This window comes from Mobula hypostoma, chromosome 21 (genome assembly GCF_963921235.1).
Source record: "Mobula hypostoma chromosome 21, sMobHyp1.1, whole genome shotgun sequence".
Classification (NCBI taxonomy): domain Eukaryota; kingdom Metazoa; phylum Chordata; class Chondrichthyes; order Myliobatiformes; family Myliobatidae; genus Mobula; species Mobula hypostoma.
The window spans coordinates 16313978-16333837 of NC_086117.1; the positions used below are offsets into that span (position 1 = coordinate 16313978).

At 34.7% G+C, this 19860-nt stretch overlaps 1 protein-coding gene across 13 annotated transcripts in view; it reads left to right on the forward strand.

Annotated features, from left to right (window-relative positions):
* Positions 1 to 19860, forward strand: part of rapgef1a (Rap guanine nucleotide exchange factor (GEF) 1a) — a 185163-nt gene that overhangs the window by 61385 nt on the left and 103918 nt on the right. The window lies entirely within an intron of this gene.

Sequence of the window (19860 nt, forward strand, 5' to 3'; positions counted from 1 at the left end):
CTTCACATGTAAGGTGGTCTTTTTGGATCTGGCAGCATGTAATAAAATTAATTCAACAATTGGACCAGGTAAGTAAAATCCAAGTTAGAGAAAGTACTAATTTTCTTTGGTCTGAGGATAGTAAGGTGCAGAAGATGACAGGTGGGGATTTCTGCTATGGGATAGCGTATGTTGCTTGTCAAAGAGTATTATGGTTATTCTAGCGCAATATTAAAATAAGAGATAAGGGCAACTGACCACAATACAGTATTCTTGTTTTCATTTCTTAGGATAGACATTTTGTATTTTGGTCTTCTGGATGATTTTCAATAAAAGAACAAGGAGCCAGTGTCACTTAGTTAAACAAAAGGCAAAACTTCATTTAATAGTTGATGTACTCTTCTGCATTTTTGTTTAGACCAAAAGATAAAAGGGCTGCAACACTGCATCTGTAAACATTTCCTTCTTGGAATAGGGGTCACGTGTAATATAGACAATTGGAATGCAGGTCTGAATGCAAAGTTTCTATTTATAACATGACTACATTTTCAGTTGTCGAGATATAATCAAACTATTATTAATTAATTAATGTTTTCAGATGTTGGCTTAAACACACAATTGAAGACCGTCTGTTTCTCTTGTTGCTGTCTAAACTGAGCTAAAATGTTTATTTTGAGGTTATATAATATAATTTGTCTGTTGATCACTTAGTTTGAAATTCTCACTAATTTCTTGTGGATAAAAATATATTTATGCATGCTAATGGGTAACAAATTAACACCTTGGTTTGTTGGTGTGAGAAGTTAACCTGGCAAGTACATGGTGGGTTATGCTGTTATATTTAAGTATTTGAAATTGGGTTAGGGAGTAGGTGTTGGCTTATTTGAAGTGTTAGATAAATACATGAGATGCTATATAGCAAGACTGGTAAATTAATTGAAGTGTTTCTATGCATTTGAAAGCAATTTTTCTGTGAAAGACAAATTTGTCATTTCTAGTTTTAACAGCAAAATACTTCCACATTTTAAATTAAACCACTTCCCTGATTCTTACAGAACTAATAACTTTCATTTCACAATCTAAGCCATAGAGCATTTATTGACTGGATAACTGGCTATAGGTAGACCTTTTGAGTATTTTGTTGAATCAGTTTAGAACCTCTGCAGATATAACTTTGTGTGGCTTATTTTGCAGAGAAAAATAATGACCAACGAGGCTCTTTTATGTGAACATAAGATATAGGAATAAGAACAGACTTCTGTTGCATTATTCAATAAAATTTTGCCTGATCTGATGTTAGCCTTGACTTCTCCTGTCTATTCCTTTTAAGACTCCTCTCAACCTTCTCCAAACCCAGATTATCTAAAAAGTGTAATCTCTTGAGTATGTTTCATGACATAACCTCTATATATACTTCATTAGGGTAGAGAACTACAGTGAATGGAAAAAACTCAGAACAGTTCTTTATGATCCCTCTAAATGGTGATGTCTCGTTCTGAAACTGTGTTCCTTTCACTCACCTTCCCCTCACCCCACCCTCCATTTCCAGTACTAGATTCTTCTCCAAGGAGAAATATATTTTAACATGATCCTGTCAAATGCCCCTGAAGCGGTTTCTTTTTCCTCTAAACTCCAAGCTTTGGCTCAGCTTTTTCCACCTTTCTTCAAAGTCCCCAGGAATCAGCGTAGTACACTTGCTCTGATTTTCCTCACTTTACAATATTCTGTGGTTATTTCTCTATTCAAGCAATACTTTGCTTTTGTGTTCCCTCTGTCAGAGTGAGCAGCAGATGACCATCTGCTAATGTTTTGCTCGGCCATTTAGCAGATCCATATCTTTTGCAGCCACTTAGCAGATTTTTTTTGCGGACTGTATTCTAAACTAAGATACTGGCAGTGTTATTTATACTTTTTAATTTAGATCTTAAATAGTTAAGGTTCCTCAAAATCTTTCATTCTCATCTATATTATCACTATCTATGCAGGCAGCAGTTAATGGCTCATTCCCATCACAATCAACATTCCTGTTGAACTTGAACTCATCACTGTGAAAAATAGCAATTGTGCTGCAAACAATGCTGTGCCTCACCATTTCTACATTCCTTTTCAATCAGCCAATCTCCACTGCACCCAGGAGCTCATTCTCTTTGAAGTCCTCACCATTGTCTCCACAGGTTACAAGTTGGGAGTGGGCTATTTTAGATCTAGTCATGTGTTATAAGACAGGATTTATGAACAATGTGATAGAAGGACCTATTGGCAAACAGCAATCATAACAATTCAGCTTTGGATTGAGAAGTCTGGGATAGAAATTGTAAAAAAAAATAAAAAATCCATTACAAAAGCTATGAAACTGGCTTGATAAATATAGTAAACCTTGGAATAAATTTAAGGAACTTAAAATTATATTTAAGGAAATATGTCATAATTCTCATCAAAAAAAATTCTGCAGAAAGGATCTTAAGGAAATTCGAAAGTAGTACCAATCCTCCAGACAGGGCATATCGTGCAATACTGTAAAGATTAAAGTTGGGCCAGAAAAGGATGTCAAAGAGAAAATAAATGAGCAAAGGCTATAAAAAAAAGTGCAAAATATTAAGTTTTTATAAATACAATACATTCAGTTGAGTAAATAAATATTTGTTCCTCAGAGAAAACAGATGGGGAATTATTAAATGGGAAGTATTAGAAACTTTGAACAATTTCTTTTTATAACTTTAGAGTAAAAGATACTAAAAACGCCCCAACTTCAGTAATGGTAATCTTCATAATGATTAGAAAGAGATGTAATTGAAGTTGGCCTTAAGAGGCCAGAGTCAGAATCAGGCTTATTATTGATTTACGTATTGTAACATTTGTTGTTCTGCAGCAAAAAAGTAAGTTACTAGAATTTACAAAATATATAAATAGTGTGTTCAGAATTCTGATAGTGTAGGGGAAGAGGTTGTTACTAAATGACTGGGTGTATTCCATAAGGCTAGTAACGAGAAGAGGCCTGTAATAACGAAAAGAGGGCTTTTCCCAAATAGTGAGGATCCTTGGTAATGAATGTCACTGCCTCTTACAGATGTCCTCTATAGTGGCACATTTGGCTGTGTCTGCAACCCTGTCTATCAGAACCTCCATACCTGTGATGCAGCCAGTCAAAATGCTCTCCATGAATTTTGAAGCAGTCTTTGGTGACATACCAAAGCAGAACTAATTGGAGAGCATGATGCTCTTTGACTTTTGAACTATCTGCCTACTCTTATTCTGCCCATTTCTTCCTTTGTATCGTACAGTTGTGTATGACTGCCTGTTGAAATATTTAAGTTTTAATGCATTTATGTTTGTGGAGAGACCACAGTGATGTCAGTTGTTCAGAATTCTTCCTGCAGCTGTGGTTGTCCAGAACAGAATAATGTTCCGGGATTCACACATAGCTGAAGATGTGCACTTCATTGATTAGAGCTGCTTTCTCATACCTCTATTTATTAATTTAAATATTAATTTACTTTTTAATTAAAAGTAATAAAATTATGTTGCTATTAAATTTATGTATTATTTATCCTGAGTAAACTCTTATTTTCTCCTTCTATTTCAACTAAATGCTTGTTTAAATTCCCAAGGAGTATGTATGTATTCTGTGCTTCTCTTACTTGCAAATCCTACTGCAATCTTGTGCTTTTGGCTGTAGCTCCATTAATACTCTTGACAATCCTGTTAGGCTACACCCAGAAAGATGACCCTTGCTGTCAGATTTGAGCTCTTTACCCCACTTCGTTGAAAGACTAAATTGTTCTGCGTACAAATATTACTCATTTTTGAAATTCTGTTCAAAATATTTGGAAGTCATACCAATTGCAATAGGTTTAATATATACTTTTTCTTGATAACCTTACACCTACTATTGCTTGTGAAATGTCCTCTCCTGCAGTGAATTCCAAGCGTGCAGCAACCTGTTGTTGAAAGCTGCATTTTTCCCTCTGAATGAGATCATTGTCTTGATTTTCAATCCCTATGTGACCTTACTTATAAATCCCTGCCAGCTTGTATGTTATTGCTCAAGCCCTCTACTTCAAGTCCGTCAATCTTGAACCTAGAGTTGCAAATTCCTATCAGATGCATTTGGGGCTGAACTGAATGCTTAGCCCAGACCCAGTTCATTGCAGGGCAAAACTTTTCTACGTGGCAAGTATTGATCTTCCTTTCAAAAGACATCTTTAGCTTGCTGTCAGTTTTTGTCTGAAATGCATCTGAAAGATACTTTGAGTCCTTTACTGCGTGACATAAATAGAAAGCAGTGGTGGTTTTCACCTTATTTCTTGTAGGGTATCTTAAAAGTTATTTCTAATTCAGTGTTACGTTAATGCAAATTGATTCCAGCTATGGTTTGATTGATATTACTGCCTCTGCCAGAAGGTTTGAGATTTTAAGTTCCAAACTGGAACATTAAGGTGTGTAATTCCCCTGATCGTACATCCCATAGGTTATTAAGAGAGATCCAACATTAGTTTGAGGGAGGGGTATTGATCACTAGTGTGGTGCCACAGGGCTGGCAGGTAGCTAATGTTTTTTTTAATATAATTTTTATTGAGTTTTCAAAAAGAATACATGAAAAGATAAAATCTACCCTCCCCCCTCCCCTTAACCCTCCCCCCCATATATATAGTCCTACCTAAAAAGAAAGAAAGAGAGAAAAAAGAAAAGAACCGCCTGGGTGTTGGAAGGTTTCCATATGCTCCATGGGATTCAAAATAAGTTTGGTATAATTATTCATTACTTTCCCCAAGGGATCAAGGTCTTTATCAGAGCACTTAAATATGCCATCCTATCTTTTGTAAATAAGGGCGCCAAATATTCAAAAATGTTACATATTTATCTCTTAAATTATAAGTAATTTTTTCGAGTGGAATAGAACTAGCCATTCATTATTCCAACGATCCATACTTAAATACGAATCAGATTTCCAAGTAACTGCTATAGTCTTCTTAGCTACTGCCAATGCAATTTTTATAAATTCTTTCTGATATTTATTCAATTTAAGTTTCGGTTTTATCCCTTCAATATCACCTAATAGAAATAATACAGGGTTATGTGGAAGTTGAGTTCCAGTAATTTGTTCCAGTAAGACTCTTAAATTTATCCAAAAGGGTTGAATTTTAAAACAAGACCAAGTAGAATGTAAAAAAGTACCAATTTCTTGATTACACCGAAAGCATTTATCAGATAGATTTGAATTTAATCTATTTTTTTTGTGGTGTAATATATAATTGGTGTAAAAAATTATATTGTACTAATCTAAGTCGAACATTTATTGTATTTGTCCTACTGTCAAGACAGAGTCTTGACCAATTTGTTTCATCAATATTAATATTCAAATCTGTTTCCCATTTTTGCTTTGACTTATGGGTTCCTTGTTTAATTGTCTGTTCTTGAATCAAATTATACATACAAGAAATAAATTTTTTAATTTTCCCCTTTTGAATTAAAATTTCAATTTCATTAGGTTTTGGCAAAAACATTGTTTGACCCAGTTTACCTTTTAAGTAAGCCCTTAATTGAAAGTAACAAAAGAAAGTATTATTAGATATTTTATATTTATCCTTTAATTGTTCAAATGACATCAATATACCTCGTTCAAAACAATCTCCTATAAATTTAATCCCTTTTTGGTACCAATTATATAAAAGTTGATTGTCCATTGTAAAAGGAATAAGTCTGTTTTGAAACAAAGGTCTCCTTGCTAATAGAGATTTCTGTGTTTCATTATCATCATTTATCTTATTCCATAAATCAATCAAATGTGTTAATATAGGAGATTCTTTCTTTTCCCGTATCCATTTAGATTCCCATTTATATATAAAATCTTCAGGTCTATTTTCTCCTATCTTATCTAGTTCTATTTTAATCCATGCTGGTTTTTGATCATCGTAGAAAGATGCAATAAATCTAAGTTGATTTGCTTTATAATAGTTTTTAAAGTTTGGAAGTTGTAACCCTCCTAACCTAAATTTACATGTCAATTTTTCCAATGATATTCTTGACATTTTACCTTTCCAAAGAAATTTTCTCACACATTTATTTAACTCTTGAAAAAATTTCTGTGGCAATTGTATTGGTAATGTTTGAAACCAATACTCTAATCTAGGAAATATATTCATTTTTACAACATTGACTCTACCTACTAATGTTATTGGTAGTATCATCCATTTGTCAAAATCTTCTTGAATTTTTTTCAACAGTGGTAAATAATTAAATTTATATAAATTCTTTACATCATTATCAAGTCTTATACCTAAATACTTTATACCATTTACCGGCCATCTAAATTGGGTTACTAATCGACATTGACTATAGTCTCCTTTAGTAAGAGGTAAAATTTCACTTTTATCCCAATTTATTTTGTAACCTGATACCTTCCCATATTCATCCAATCTAGAAGATAGTTTATGTAACAAATGTTGTGGGTTTGTTAAATAGATCAAAACATCATCGGCAAAAAGATTAATTTTATATTCCTCCTGATTAACTCTAAAACCCATAATATCTGGATCAATTCTGATTAGTTCTGCTAATGGCTCTATCGCCAGTACAAATAAAGCAGGTGATAATGGACAAACTTGTCTAGTTGACCCTTTTAACTGGAATGGTGTTGAAATTTGAGAATTTGTCACTACTTTAGCTTTAGGGTTAGAATTTAAAGTTTTAATCCAATTTATAAAAGATGTTCCTAACCCATATTTTTCTAATACTTTAAATAAAAAATCCCATTCTCATCTATCAAATGCTTTTTCTACATCCAAAGCTACTACTATACTCTTCTCATCCCTTTTTTGTGCCAAATGAATTATACTGAGTAGCCGGGTTACATTATCTGCCAATTGTCTATTTTTAATAAATCCTGTTTGATCCATATGTATTAATTTTGGTAAATATTTAGATAATCTATTCGATAAAATTTTTGCTATTATTTTATAATCCGTATTCAATAAAGAAATAGGCCTGTATGATGTTGGTTTCATAGGGTCTCTGTCTTTTTTTGGCAATACTATTACAATCGCTGTTGAAAAAGATTCTGGAAGTTTATGTATTTTTTCTGCTTGATGTATTAGTTCCATAAAAAGAGGAAATAATAAATCTTTAAATTTTTTATAAAATTCAGATGGAAAACCATCTTCTCCTGGAGATTTATTACTTTGGAGTGATCCTAAAGCTTCTTCAACTTCTTTTAATGTAAAGGGCATATCTAATCCCTTCTGTTCTTCCAAATTCAATTTTGGAAGAGAAATTTGTGATAAAAACCTTTCTATCTCATTAACATCATTTTGGGATTCTGATTGATATAATTCAGAATAGAAATTTTTAAAAGTTTCATTTATTTCAAGAGGTTTATAAGATATTTTATTTGCCCTTGTTCTAATTGCATTTATTGTTTTGGAAGCTTGTTCTGTTTTCAACTGCCAGGCAAGAATTTTATGTGCTTTCTCACCTAACTCATAATACCTTTGTTTAGTTCTTATAATTGCTTTTTCCGTTCTATATGTCTGAAGCGTATTATATTGTAACTTCTTATTAACAAGTTGTCTTCGTTTTTCTTCCGACATATATCTTTGAGATTCTTTTTCTATTTTTGTAATCTCTTTTTCCAATTGATCTAGTTCTGCCATATATTCTTCCTTAATTTTAGACGTATAACTTATTATCTGGCCCCTAAGATATGCTTTCATCACATCCCATAATATAAATTTATCATCCACTGAATGAAAATTTGTATCCAAAAAAAATTGAATCTGCTTTTTCATAAAATCACAGAAATCTTGACGTTTTAATAATGTTGAGTTAAATCTCCATCTATAAGCCACTTCTTCCTTATCAGCCATTATTATTGTCATTAATAAAGGGGAATGATCTGATAATATTCTTGCTTTATATTCCATATTTTTCACTCTGTTGAATATGCATTGATAATAGAAACAAATCTATCCTTGAGTAAGTTTTATGTCTATGGGAGTAGAACGAATAGTCTCTTTCTTTAGGATTGATTCTTCTCCATATATCAATCAAATTTAAATCCTTCATCAATGATAAAGTTAAATTTACTACCTTCGATTTTATAACAGCCTTGGTTGATCTATCTAAGACTGGGTCTAAGTAAAAATTAAAGTCTCCTCCAATTAATATTTTTTCATGTGCATGCGCCAAATTCAGAAAAGCTTCTTGTATGAATTTTGCATCATTTTCGTTTGGTGCATAAATATTCATAAAAGTCCATAATTCAGAAAAAAGTTGACAATGTATAATCACATATCTCCCCGCAGAATCAGTTATTACATTTTGTATTCTAATTGATAACGTTTTATTGATCAAAATTGCTAATCCCCTCGCTTTTGAATTAAATGAAGCCACAACAACACTTCCCACCCAATCTCTCTTTAGTTTCTGATGTTCTGTTTTTGTTAGGTGCGTTTCCTGTAAAAAAGCTAAATCTATCTTCATTTTTTTAATATGTGTTAAGATTCTTTTTCTTTTCACTGGTCCATTAATCCCATTAACATTAAAACTCAAAAAATTCAATAAATTAGTCATTATTCTTAACAAAGTTACTCCAATCTAAAACATTACTTATCTTCTCAACTCTCATAGTTCCTTGGGGAATCTCTTTAAACTTCACCATGTTGCTATGTGTTTCCCTCCCAACCTTCCAGGCAAAAAGAAAAGAAAAGATAGAAAGAATACAAAAAAAGAAAAAACAAAATACCCCCCCACTAATGTTGTGAATGAAAAGATACACAACACTACCCCGCTCCATTTTACGGGTCGTGGCAAAAGCCACACTTGCACACATGATTAGCGTAGCAATCGATCAGTGCTTCTTCCAGCTATCCCGCAACAAAAAAAAATCATATATATATATAGGCAAAATTAATGTTACTATTCCCAACTAATATTCCTCCAGTTTTAACCTTCCTTACCCCCCTCGTATAATTAATGATATATTTATACATTCATCCAGCTTCAAAAATCCAACAAGTCCATTCTTTAACCCAATCTTCATTTTCAATCTATCTCGCTCCCCTGGATTTGTTCTTGTATCTGGTGAATATTCAGAGAATCTCGCACAAACTACTCTGCTTTCTGGTAGTCATCGAAAAATCTTTTTTTCCCACCAGGCTAAAAAATCTTTAAGGTTGCAGGATAACGCAGTATAAATTGATAACCATGATCCCATAGGGTTTTTTTCACTGGATTAAATTTCTTCCTTCTCTTCAAAAGTTCATAACTTATATCAGGGTAGAAAAAAACTTTGTTCCCTTTAATTATCAATGGCCCTTTTCTATCCTTGGCAGCTTGAGCAGCTGCCTGTAGAATCCTTTCCTTGTCTTGAAATCTTAAGAATTTTATTAAAATCGATCGTGGATATTGGTCATCTTTTGGTTTTGGTCTTAGAGCTCTATGTGCCCGCTCAATTTCAATTGGTCGAACCTCCTCTTCTATTTGCAAAACATCCGGGATCCATTTTTGAAAAAATTCTATTGGTTTTTCTCCCTCCGTACCTTCTTTAAGACCAACAATTTTAATATTATTATGTCTACTGAAATTTTCCAACATGTCCACTTTCTCCAAGAGTCGATTTCTTTCCGAGTTCCAGACAAGCAAATCATTTTCTGTTTTTTCCACTCTATCATTCATATGCCCCATTACTCTTTCCATCTTTTGAAGCTTCTTATCCATTTTGTCCTGTCTTTCCATAACTTTATTATAGCACATCTTCGTATCTCTAAGCGCTTCTCTTACTTTTCTTAGTTCAGCCGTTAATTGCAATATAGCCTCTCTTATGTCTCTATCATCTCCTTTACTTCCAATCGCTTCCAATTCTTCCTCCTCTTCTTCATCATCTGTGTTCTCTGCAGAATCCAATTCTGACTCTGAGTCATTTTCAATTGCAGTGGCTGTTGGTTCTTGTAGTTTGTGTTGTGTCGATTTGCACATGTGCTCTTCTTTGCGCATGTCCATTTCCGGTGCCTTCTTCAAAGAACCCGTTACCACCACCATTGCTCCCTGTTCTACCGAAGGAGATCCAACCTGAGTCCGAAGCTCCATCGTTGCAGTAGACCCTTTTTTCTTCCCCTCTCGCGGCTGCTTCGCAACAGCAGACTTCTTTCGTTGTGGTTTAGGAGGCATATCGTAAAGTAGTCTTACAAAGTTTATAAATAGTTTTCAGAAAATATTTATTAACTTTGTTTTGTTTACACGGTACTTTACTGATTTGTTGCGGGAGAGCTGGATTTACACGTCTCAATCCCACGTCATCACGTGACGCCCCCCAGCTAATGTTTCTTTGTTTAAGAGGAAAGTAAGGATAATCCTGGAAATTATAGATTGGTGCATTATTAAGGGATTCTTGGGGCTAGCAACACACAAAATGCTGGAGGATGCATAGATGCTGTATAGACAGCATCCATGGAAAAGAATAAACAGTTGATGTTTTGGTCCAAAACACTGACAGTTTACTTTTTTTTTCTATAGTTGCTGTCTGACCTGCTGAATTCCTCCAGCATTTTTTTTTTGTGTGTGTTGCTTTGGATTTCCAGCATCTGCTGATTTTCTTGTCTTAGGGATAAGATTTCTCAGCACTTGGAGAAACATAGTCTATTAAAGGGACAGTTAGCATGGTTTTGTATGGAATAGGTCACATCTGCTTTATAGGTTTTTGAGGAAGTGACAAAGGTAATGGATGAAGGTTGAATGGTGAATGTTGTATTTATAGATTTTTGTAAGGCATTTTACAAGATCCCACATGGTAGGCTCGAACAGAAGATTCATGAGATTCACAGTGACTTGGCTGACAAGATCCAAAATTGGCATGCCCTTACAAGTCAGGATTTTGGTGGAAAGGTCTTGTCCTGGATGAACATCTTTGACTCGTGGTGGTCCACAGAAAACTGTACTCAGGCTGATGATTTGGACAAAAATGTGATAAGGCAGATGAATAAGTTTGCAGATGACACAAGGATTGGTGATGGTGTACAACAGAAGATTGCCAAAGAATACAGCCGTGTAGAGGTCAGTTGCAGATATGGGCAGATGGGGGTTTTATCTGCTACTGCACTTTGGGAGTTCCAAAATAAAGGGAGAGTACTTAGTTAATGTCAGGATCCTCAACAGCATTGATGTATAGAGAGATTATTACAACCATTAAGGAGGATGTACAGGAGCCTGAAGGCACATACTCAACATTTGAAGAACGACTTTTTTCCCTCCATCAGACTTCTGAATGGACAATAAACCCACGTACACCACCTCACTATTTTTTTTTGCTCTCTTTTTGCACTATGCTATGTGTTATAATGTACTGCTTCTGCAAAATAGCAAATGTCAGGACCTATGCCACTGATAATTAATTCTGATTCTGATCTTGGGGGTGATGGGCTCCCTAAAAGTGGCCACACAGGTTGATAGGGTGGTAAAGGAGTTGTACGGCATGCTCATCTTCCGTTAGTTGAGGCATTGAGTTTGAGAGCCAGGAATCGGAATCAGAATTTGGTTTATTATCATCACTGATGTATGTCATGAAATGTGTTACTTAGTAATAGCAGTACAATACAAACACAAAAATTAATATAATTTACAATAAACAAATGGTATGAAAGGGGAATAGTAAGATGGTGTTCATCGACTGTTGAGAAATCTGATGGTAGAGGATACAACTTTATAAAACTCTGGTTAGGCCACTTAATAGGAAGCAAGTGGAGAGGATGCAGTGGAGGTTTACCTGGATGTTGCCTGGTTTGTGCGGAGGAGAGGTTGGATAAGCTGGGGCTGTTTTCTCTTGAGGGGAGATTTGACAGTTTATTTAAAAAAATGCGAGGCAGAGATGGACAACCAGCTTCTTTTCCTCAGGATTGAAATGCCTAAAACTAGAGTGGATGTATTTAAGGTAAGGGGAAGGTGTGTGAGGCAAGTTTTATCTTACACATGGTGGGGCTTAGAATGCACTACCAGGGTAGTGGTAGAGGCATATAGGAGCATTTAAGAGACGCTTAGGTCAACACAGAGATATGCAGAGAAGGGAGGAATGTGGTCAATGTGCAGGAAAGCACTCAAGGTTTCATTGATTTAAGCACCGAACTGAATTGGAAAGACAGGGTATGGGTCAAATTGTGCCCTGGTCTGAGATCAAAGTGCGACCTGAGGTTTGGACAATTTTAAACGCTGGGCCAGATTGAAAAGGGTAGTGTGTCAGGGCCAGAGGTGAGGATGGGCTGGTTCATTTGCTGCTCTGCAATGTTTACTAGTCTGTGCACTGGGCAAAGACTGTGGCCTGCAACTAACAGGCTTCTGAATTGGATGCAGTGATGCTTGGCTTAGTGTCTGTGACTCACTTTTGTAAACTTCAGTTCTAAATGCTATTTACATATTGTTTTCATGATGATTTTTCTTTGTCACTGCACATTGGGTGTTTGAATTAATTTGTCTTAATGGGTTTTATTGTGTTTCTTTGTTTTGTGGCTACCAGTAAGGAGACATATCTTAAGGTTGTATAAAGTATGCATACTTTGATAATAAAAGTATTTTGGAGACTTCCGGTAGCGCTCATGGAGTGAAGTCGCGTTCTTGACTCGCTCCATTACCTCTGAGTTTTTTTTCTCTATGGTCAGCTATACTTTAATTAACCATTAAGGCATCAACTCTTACAATACTTTGAATTAAACTGAATTCTCCGACAACTGGATGGAACTTAGATCTGCTATGTCTAAGAACGAGAAAGACGGCAAGGATGGTAAACCTCCGGTTAAACCGAAAGCTACGGATCTCCCTCCGACTGAATCACCGGTGACTTTGAAAGCGATATCGGAGTTAATTCAGAGGGAAATCTCAACCTCTGTTAGGGAGATGATTCGTGCGGAAATTGCAGGCCCTGTTAAAGACCTGATTCATACGGAAATCTCAACTAATTTCCAGAAAATTGCCGATTTAATTGATAAGATGCAAACATGTATTGCGGAACATCAGTCGGCTATATCTGATCTTCAAAAATTCGCGCAACAAAGTGAGCTTAAGATGGGGAAAATCGAAGAAACAATTAATGTAATGAAGAAGAAACTTGACTTTTTGACTTTTAAAAACTCTGACTTGGAATCTAGAATGCGACGGCAGAATTTACGAATGATTGGCGTGAGGGAAGCCGCTGAAGGTAACAACCCCATGAAATATTTCTCCCAACTTTTAAAAGATGCATTCCCTACTGTATTTCCTGACCAACCACCGCTACTGGATCGTGTTCACAGAATCCCATCATACTCGTCTAGGTCAGATAGACCTAGGCATGTTATCTTACGTTTTCATTACTTTCAAGACAAGGAGAGACTGTTTTGATTCGCTCGATCTAAAGGTTTCATTGATTTTTCGGATCTTAAGTTCCGATTCGTGGAAGATTTCAGTAAACCAATCTGGGACCAACGGGTCCGTTACAGATCCGTGATGTCGGAATTCTATAAGATGGATTTAAGACCAGTGCTGCTGTACCCTGCACGTCTAAGGATTCGCATGTCAGATGGAGCCCTTCGTTTTTTTGATTCTCCATCGGATGCCCAGAGTTATCTGGATCAACTTTCATCTCCAACATCTTAATTGCTTTCTTTTTAATTTTCTCCGTCGATCGGAGGCTGTGAATTGGTTGGTTTTAACTTTTCTGTGCCCTATTTGGGCAGAAAAGTTTACTTTCGATTTCTTAATATGGCTACTAAACTTTCTTTTTAACTGCGTCATTTCTTTCTTTTCCCAGGGGATTCTGGGTGGTTACTTCCCTTTTGTCATCTTACGTATTTCCTGTGCGGCCTTAAATTTTGTAGTTTTTGTTTAAATTTTATTCTGTTTTGCTTTTTATAATCACTTTATGTTAATAATCCTATTTTTTTTTGTTGCTGTGTCTATTCATGAGTTTGAGGTTTATTGTGGTTTTTTTTTTAATATATATTTTCCGGCTTTTGTTCTGTTCTGTGTGTATTCTAATTGAGCTAACTTTTTTTTACTTATTTTTTTACTGTTTTACAATTAGCTGATCCTTTTCATATTTATACCTTTTTTTTAGGGAGCGTATACCGGAAGTCATGGGGGTAGTTTTAGCACTTGCTTCTTTCTGGCGGGTCTGCTTTAGATTTTGCCTTGGGGTCTTGGGCTGGGGGGTGGCGGGAGGGGCTTCACGTTTTAGTTTGTTTTTCTTTGGGCTATATACATTATTGAAGTACTGGTTGCGTCCTTTTCCCCGGTATCTTTTGTATGTTCTGTTTCCTCTCCGGGTTTGTGGGTCGCGCCTATTGTCAATCCTCCTTGTCGTGGGTTGACTTTAGGATTTATGGAGTCTATTATTAATTTTGTCTCCTGGAATACTAATGGTCTTAATCATCCTATTAAAAGAAAAAAAGTTTTTAAAGTGTTCCGGAGACTTAAAGCACAAATTTTATTTTTACAAGAGACCCATGTACGGAGGGGGGACAGACTACGTTTTTTCAAATTCTGGAAGGGACAACAATTTCATTCGAACTCCAATGCTAAGATTCGAGGCGTCTCTATTTTTATAGATTCTTCAGTTACTTTTATACAACAGGATATTATCTCTGATCCGAATGGTAGATTTTTATTGGTTAGTGGTTTACTATTTAATAAAAAAGTAGTTTTGGTTAATGTTTATGCTCCTAATATGGATTGTCCAGAATTTTATAAATCATTGTTTGATCAGTTTCCGAATTTGAACGAGTTTTCATTGATTTGGGGCGGAGATCTTAATACCTGTTTATCTCCAGCTTTGGACCGTTCGGCTCCTTTACGGACTTTACCTAATAAATCTGCAAATTTGATTAATTCTTTCCTTTCTGATTCTGGGTCGACGGATATTTGGCGTTTTCTGCATCCTCAGGAAAAAGATTTTTCCTTTTTTTCACATGTTCATCATTCCTATTCAAGAATTGATTATTTTTTTATTGATTCTCGTCTCATTCCTTCAGTGATTAAATGTGATTATGATTCTATAACCATTTCGGATCATGCTCCACTTAAGCTTTCTATTAAAATTATGGCCAATATACCAAACAATAGACAATGGCGTTTTAATTCGCTGTTGCTTCAGGACTCGGACTTTGTTAATTTTATGAATGAACAGATTGAGCTTTTTTTTATAATTAACCATACAGAAGATATTTCGGTTAACACTCTTTGGGACACTTTTAAAGCCTATATTCGGGGTCAGATTATTTCGTATTCCGCTGCTTTGAGGAAGAAACAGAAGCAGGAGGAGATGGCAACTGTGGACAAGATTAAAGAAATTGATAAGAAATATGTTATGGCTCCTTCTGAGGAGCTATACAAACAAAGAACTGAACTTCAAATGGAACACAGTTTACTACTCTCGTCCTCGATTGTAAACCAATTAAAGAAAACAAGAAGTGATTTTTATGTTCACAGTGATAAAATTGGCAAGCTGCTGGCTAATCAATTGAAATCTAATTATGTTAAATCTCAAATCAATCAGATTTATAACCAAAATGATCGATTGATATTGGATCATGTGGGGATTAATCAAACCTTTTGTGATTTTTATTCTTCTTTATATCAATCAGAGTCTCCTCGAGATTCTAAATATATGAATGATTTTTTAGATAAGTTAGACTTTCCTCAGATTTCACAGGATATGTCTTCTTTATTAGATACTTCCATTACAATGGATGAGATTAAGAATGTTATTTTTTCTATGAATCTGGGGAAAGCTCCTGGCCCTGATGGGTTTACCGTTGAATTTTATAAATGTTTTGCTTCTTTATTGATTCCTTGGCTCTATAAGGTTTTTGAGGCTTCTTTGAAACTTGGTAAACTTCCGGAATCTTTTAATAGAGCATCAATTTCTTTAATACTAAAGAAGGATAAAGACCCTGCTCAATGTGCATCTTATAGACCAATATCTTTATTAAATGTTGATTCTAAAGTTTTTTCTAAGTTATTAGCAAATAGACTAGAAAAAGTACTTCCTTCTATTATTTCGGAAGACCAAACGGGTTTTATTAAAGGTCGTTACTCTTTTTATAATATTCGTACATTGTTAAATATCGTTTATACTCCCTCACAAAATGTTCCTGAGTGTGTTATTTCTTTAGATGCCGAGAAAGCTTTTGATAGAGTAGAATGGCCTTATTTATTTAAGGTGCTTGAAATGTTTAATTTTAGCCTGAAATTTATATCCTGGATTAAACTGTTATATCACTCCCCTGTAGCCTCGGTTCGTACTAACTCTTTAAACTCACCTTTTTTTCCTCTCTTTCGTGGTACTCGACAAGGCTGTCCTCTTAGTCCCCTATTATTTGATATTGCATTAGAACCTCTTGCAATTGCTATTCGAGAATCTTCAAATATTACTGGGATAACTCGGGGATTAAAGTCCCATAAATTATCACTCTATGCTGATGATTTACTTTTATATATTTCTAATCCTGAGAGATCTATTCCTGCTGTTTTAGAGTTATTAGCACAATTTGGTCTTTTCTCAGGTTATAAATTAAATCTTAGTAAGAGTGAACTTTTTCCGATTAATAAACATCTTCCCTTATATTATAAATTTCCATTTAAATTGATTAATAATTACCTTTCATATCTTGGGATTAAAATTACTTGTAAACATAAAGATTTATTTAAGACTAACTTTTTACCATTAATAGACCATATTACTCAACTTTCATCTAAATGGTTTCCTTTATATTTAACTTTGATTGGTCGTATTAATGCAGTTAAGATGTTTTTTTTGCCAAAATTTTTATATGTGTTTCAGGCATTACCAATTTTCGTTCCTAAATCTTTTTTTGATAAAGTCGACTCTAAAATTTCTTCATTTATTTGGCAGAATAAGAATCCGAGACTGGGTAAAATACATTTACAGAAAGCTAAGAGAGATGGAGGTTTAGCATTACCTAACTTTAGATTTTATTATTGGGCTATTAATATTCGACATATGAAATTTTGGTTACTTGACCGGGATATACTATCTATTCCTAAATGGGTAGCATTGGAATTACAATCTGTTCAGGGTTATACACTTGGTTCTATTTTAGGTTCATCTCTTCCTTTTGATTCGAAACGCCTTAAGCAGGTCTCTAACCCGATCGTTAAATATGCTTTGCGTATTTGGTTTCAATTCAGAAAATTTTTTGATCTTAATCAATTCGGGTTAGCGATTCCTATTTTAGGTAACATATTTTTTCCTCCCTCTTTTACGGATCGCGCTTTTCAAACTTGGAAGACTAAGGGTATTTTACGGTTTTTGGATTTATTTTTAGATGGTTCCCTTATGTCTTTTGAACAATTATCTAATAAATATAACCTATCAAGAATACATTTTTTTAGATATTTACAAGTTAGAAATTTTCTAAGTACTATACTTCCTTCCTTTCCAATGCTTCCTCCTATATATATTTTAGATTCGATAATTAACCTTAATCCATGTCAGAAAGGTGCATCGGCTATGATTTATAATATTATTATGAAACTCAGGAAAGCTCCATTTGATAAGATTAGGGTAGATTGGGAACAGGAATTGGGGCTTACCATTTCTGTGGATGATTGGGGGCAGATTTTACAATTAGTTAATACTTCCTCTATTTGTGCTAAACATTCCCTAATTCAATTTAAAGTGGTGCATAGAGCACATATGTCCAAAGATAAGTTAGCGCGTTTTTACTCGCATATTAATCCTTTCTGTGATAGATGTTCGGGGCAGATAGCCTCTTTAACTCATATGTTTTGGTCTTGCCCTACTTTGGAAACTTTTTGGAGAGATATTTTCAATATTATTTCTAAGGTATTAAATATAGATATCTCTCCTCACCCTATTACTGCTATCTTTGGACTACCTAAAATTTCTAGTAATCTTTCCCCTTCAGCCCGTAGAATGATTGCATTTCTTACTTTAATGGCGAAAAGATGTATTTTACAACATTGGAAAGAGCTTAATGCTCCAACTACCTTTTTTTGGTTTTCTCAGACGATTTTATGTTTGAATCTGGAGAAAATTAGAAGTAACCTTTATGATTCTTCATTTAAATTTGAACAGATTTGGGGACCTTTTATTCGATATTTTCATTTAATGTAATATTTACCCTTCTTGTTTTTTTTTCACTGTTTTAATGGAGGTCGGGATTGAGGACGTGATTTTAAGTTTAACTCTGTTTGGTTTCAAGTTAGCCCATTGCTTTGCTTTGCTTTTAGTTAGTTGCACGGTGGGTTTTTTTTTGGGGTTTTTTTTTCTTTTTTTCCATTGATATATATAAAATCTAGTATACTATTATGTTATCTTGGTTTCTTATGCTTAAATTACATTGTTTGTAGTATTTTCTTTTTGGTATTGTTATCTTTTGGAATTTTATTATACTTTAACATTGTATTAATGTTTATATGGCTTACCTTTTTTGTATACTTACTCAATAAAAAGATTTAAAAAGAAAGAAAGAAAAGTATTTTGAATTTTGAAGAGGGATTAACTTAATTACGAGTCATTGGCAGTGTGGCAGTATGGGCCAAAGGGCCTGATCTATGCTGTGCTGTTCCAAGTTGTATGTCCTAGACCAGGCGTCCCCAAACTTTTTTGCACCGTGGACCGGTTTAATATTGACAATATTCTTGCAGACTGGCGGACGGGGTGGGGTGGGTGGGTGAGGGGGTGTTCAAGTTCAACAGTGCGTGACAGGGAATGAGGAAAGGTGCAGCTGACTCATATCGTTTCACATCGCCAAATCATATTGTTTCCTCGCACATCTTTGAGGCCTGGTGGTTGGGGACCACTGTCCTAGACTAGAAAGATGAATATGCTTCTGTGCAATATTGAGGGACTCTGCACTCAAATATTCTATCTCTTGGGAGCATAATAAAACCAAGGCCTTGCCGTTCTCATGAATGTAAAATATAACACAATGGTTCCTGCTGATGTTCGAACCAAAATTTGTTCCTCAGATGAAAGCTAAAAAAAAACAACAGATGATCATATTAGTGACATTACTGGTTATGTGAATTTGTGCATGATTGACTCCTGTATTTCTTACATTTACTGTTGTCAAAGTAGTTCAGTGGCTTTTTGGATCTATCTGAAAGTAGTTTTTAAGATGGTTGCTCAACTTGCACTGTTTTTTTTGGACTATTTAATTCAGTGATACTGGATTGTTATTTGTATTTAAATGAGTGAAAATGTTTTTGAATTTTGTACAGTTTTGTACTGCTTGTTTAAATGTCTATATAAAATCTCAACCCTAAGCAAATGAATTGCCAAAATAGCTGTGTGATTAATCAGGGTTTTTCACTCTTAGTGAATAGATTTTGTGAAACTGCTAAGATTTTTCAAAACAGATTCTTGGAGAATAGAAAAGTTTGGTTTACTCATTTGTTAATGGGCAAATAACTGTCATCTCTAGTTTTAACCCACCAAGCCCGTTCTGGAAATGTACAAAAGTAACACGAATGCAAAAAGTGCATTTGTTTCTGTAAACTTTGAACCCACATAAGTTTTCTGTTTTCTGTGTGAAATCATTATTTAAAGTATCCAGAGAGGACTGGGTTGTAAAATCTTAAAATATTTTCCTTCCACTATTAGAATCAGCACTTGAATGTATGAGATTCCCCTGGAGCAGATTTAAGCTTCTCTAGTACATGAAAATTGGCTATGAATGGCTCTCAATTGAGTTCTTGGAAGTGGCACAGAGAAATAAAAATATACATTGTTGTTGCATGTTACAATAGTGAAAGCCTCTATTGTTGGATCAGTATAAGTGAGTTTTATTCAGGTTTACTTGCCTTGATTGTACTTGATATTACAATTTTTCACCCGCTATGGTGCTCATTTGAATAAATGTTGCAAGGCACTAATCA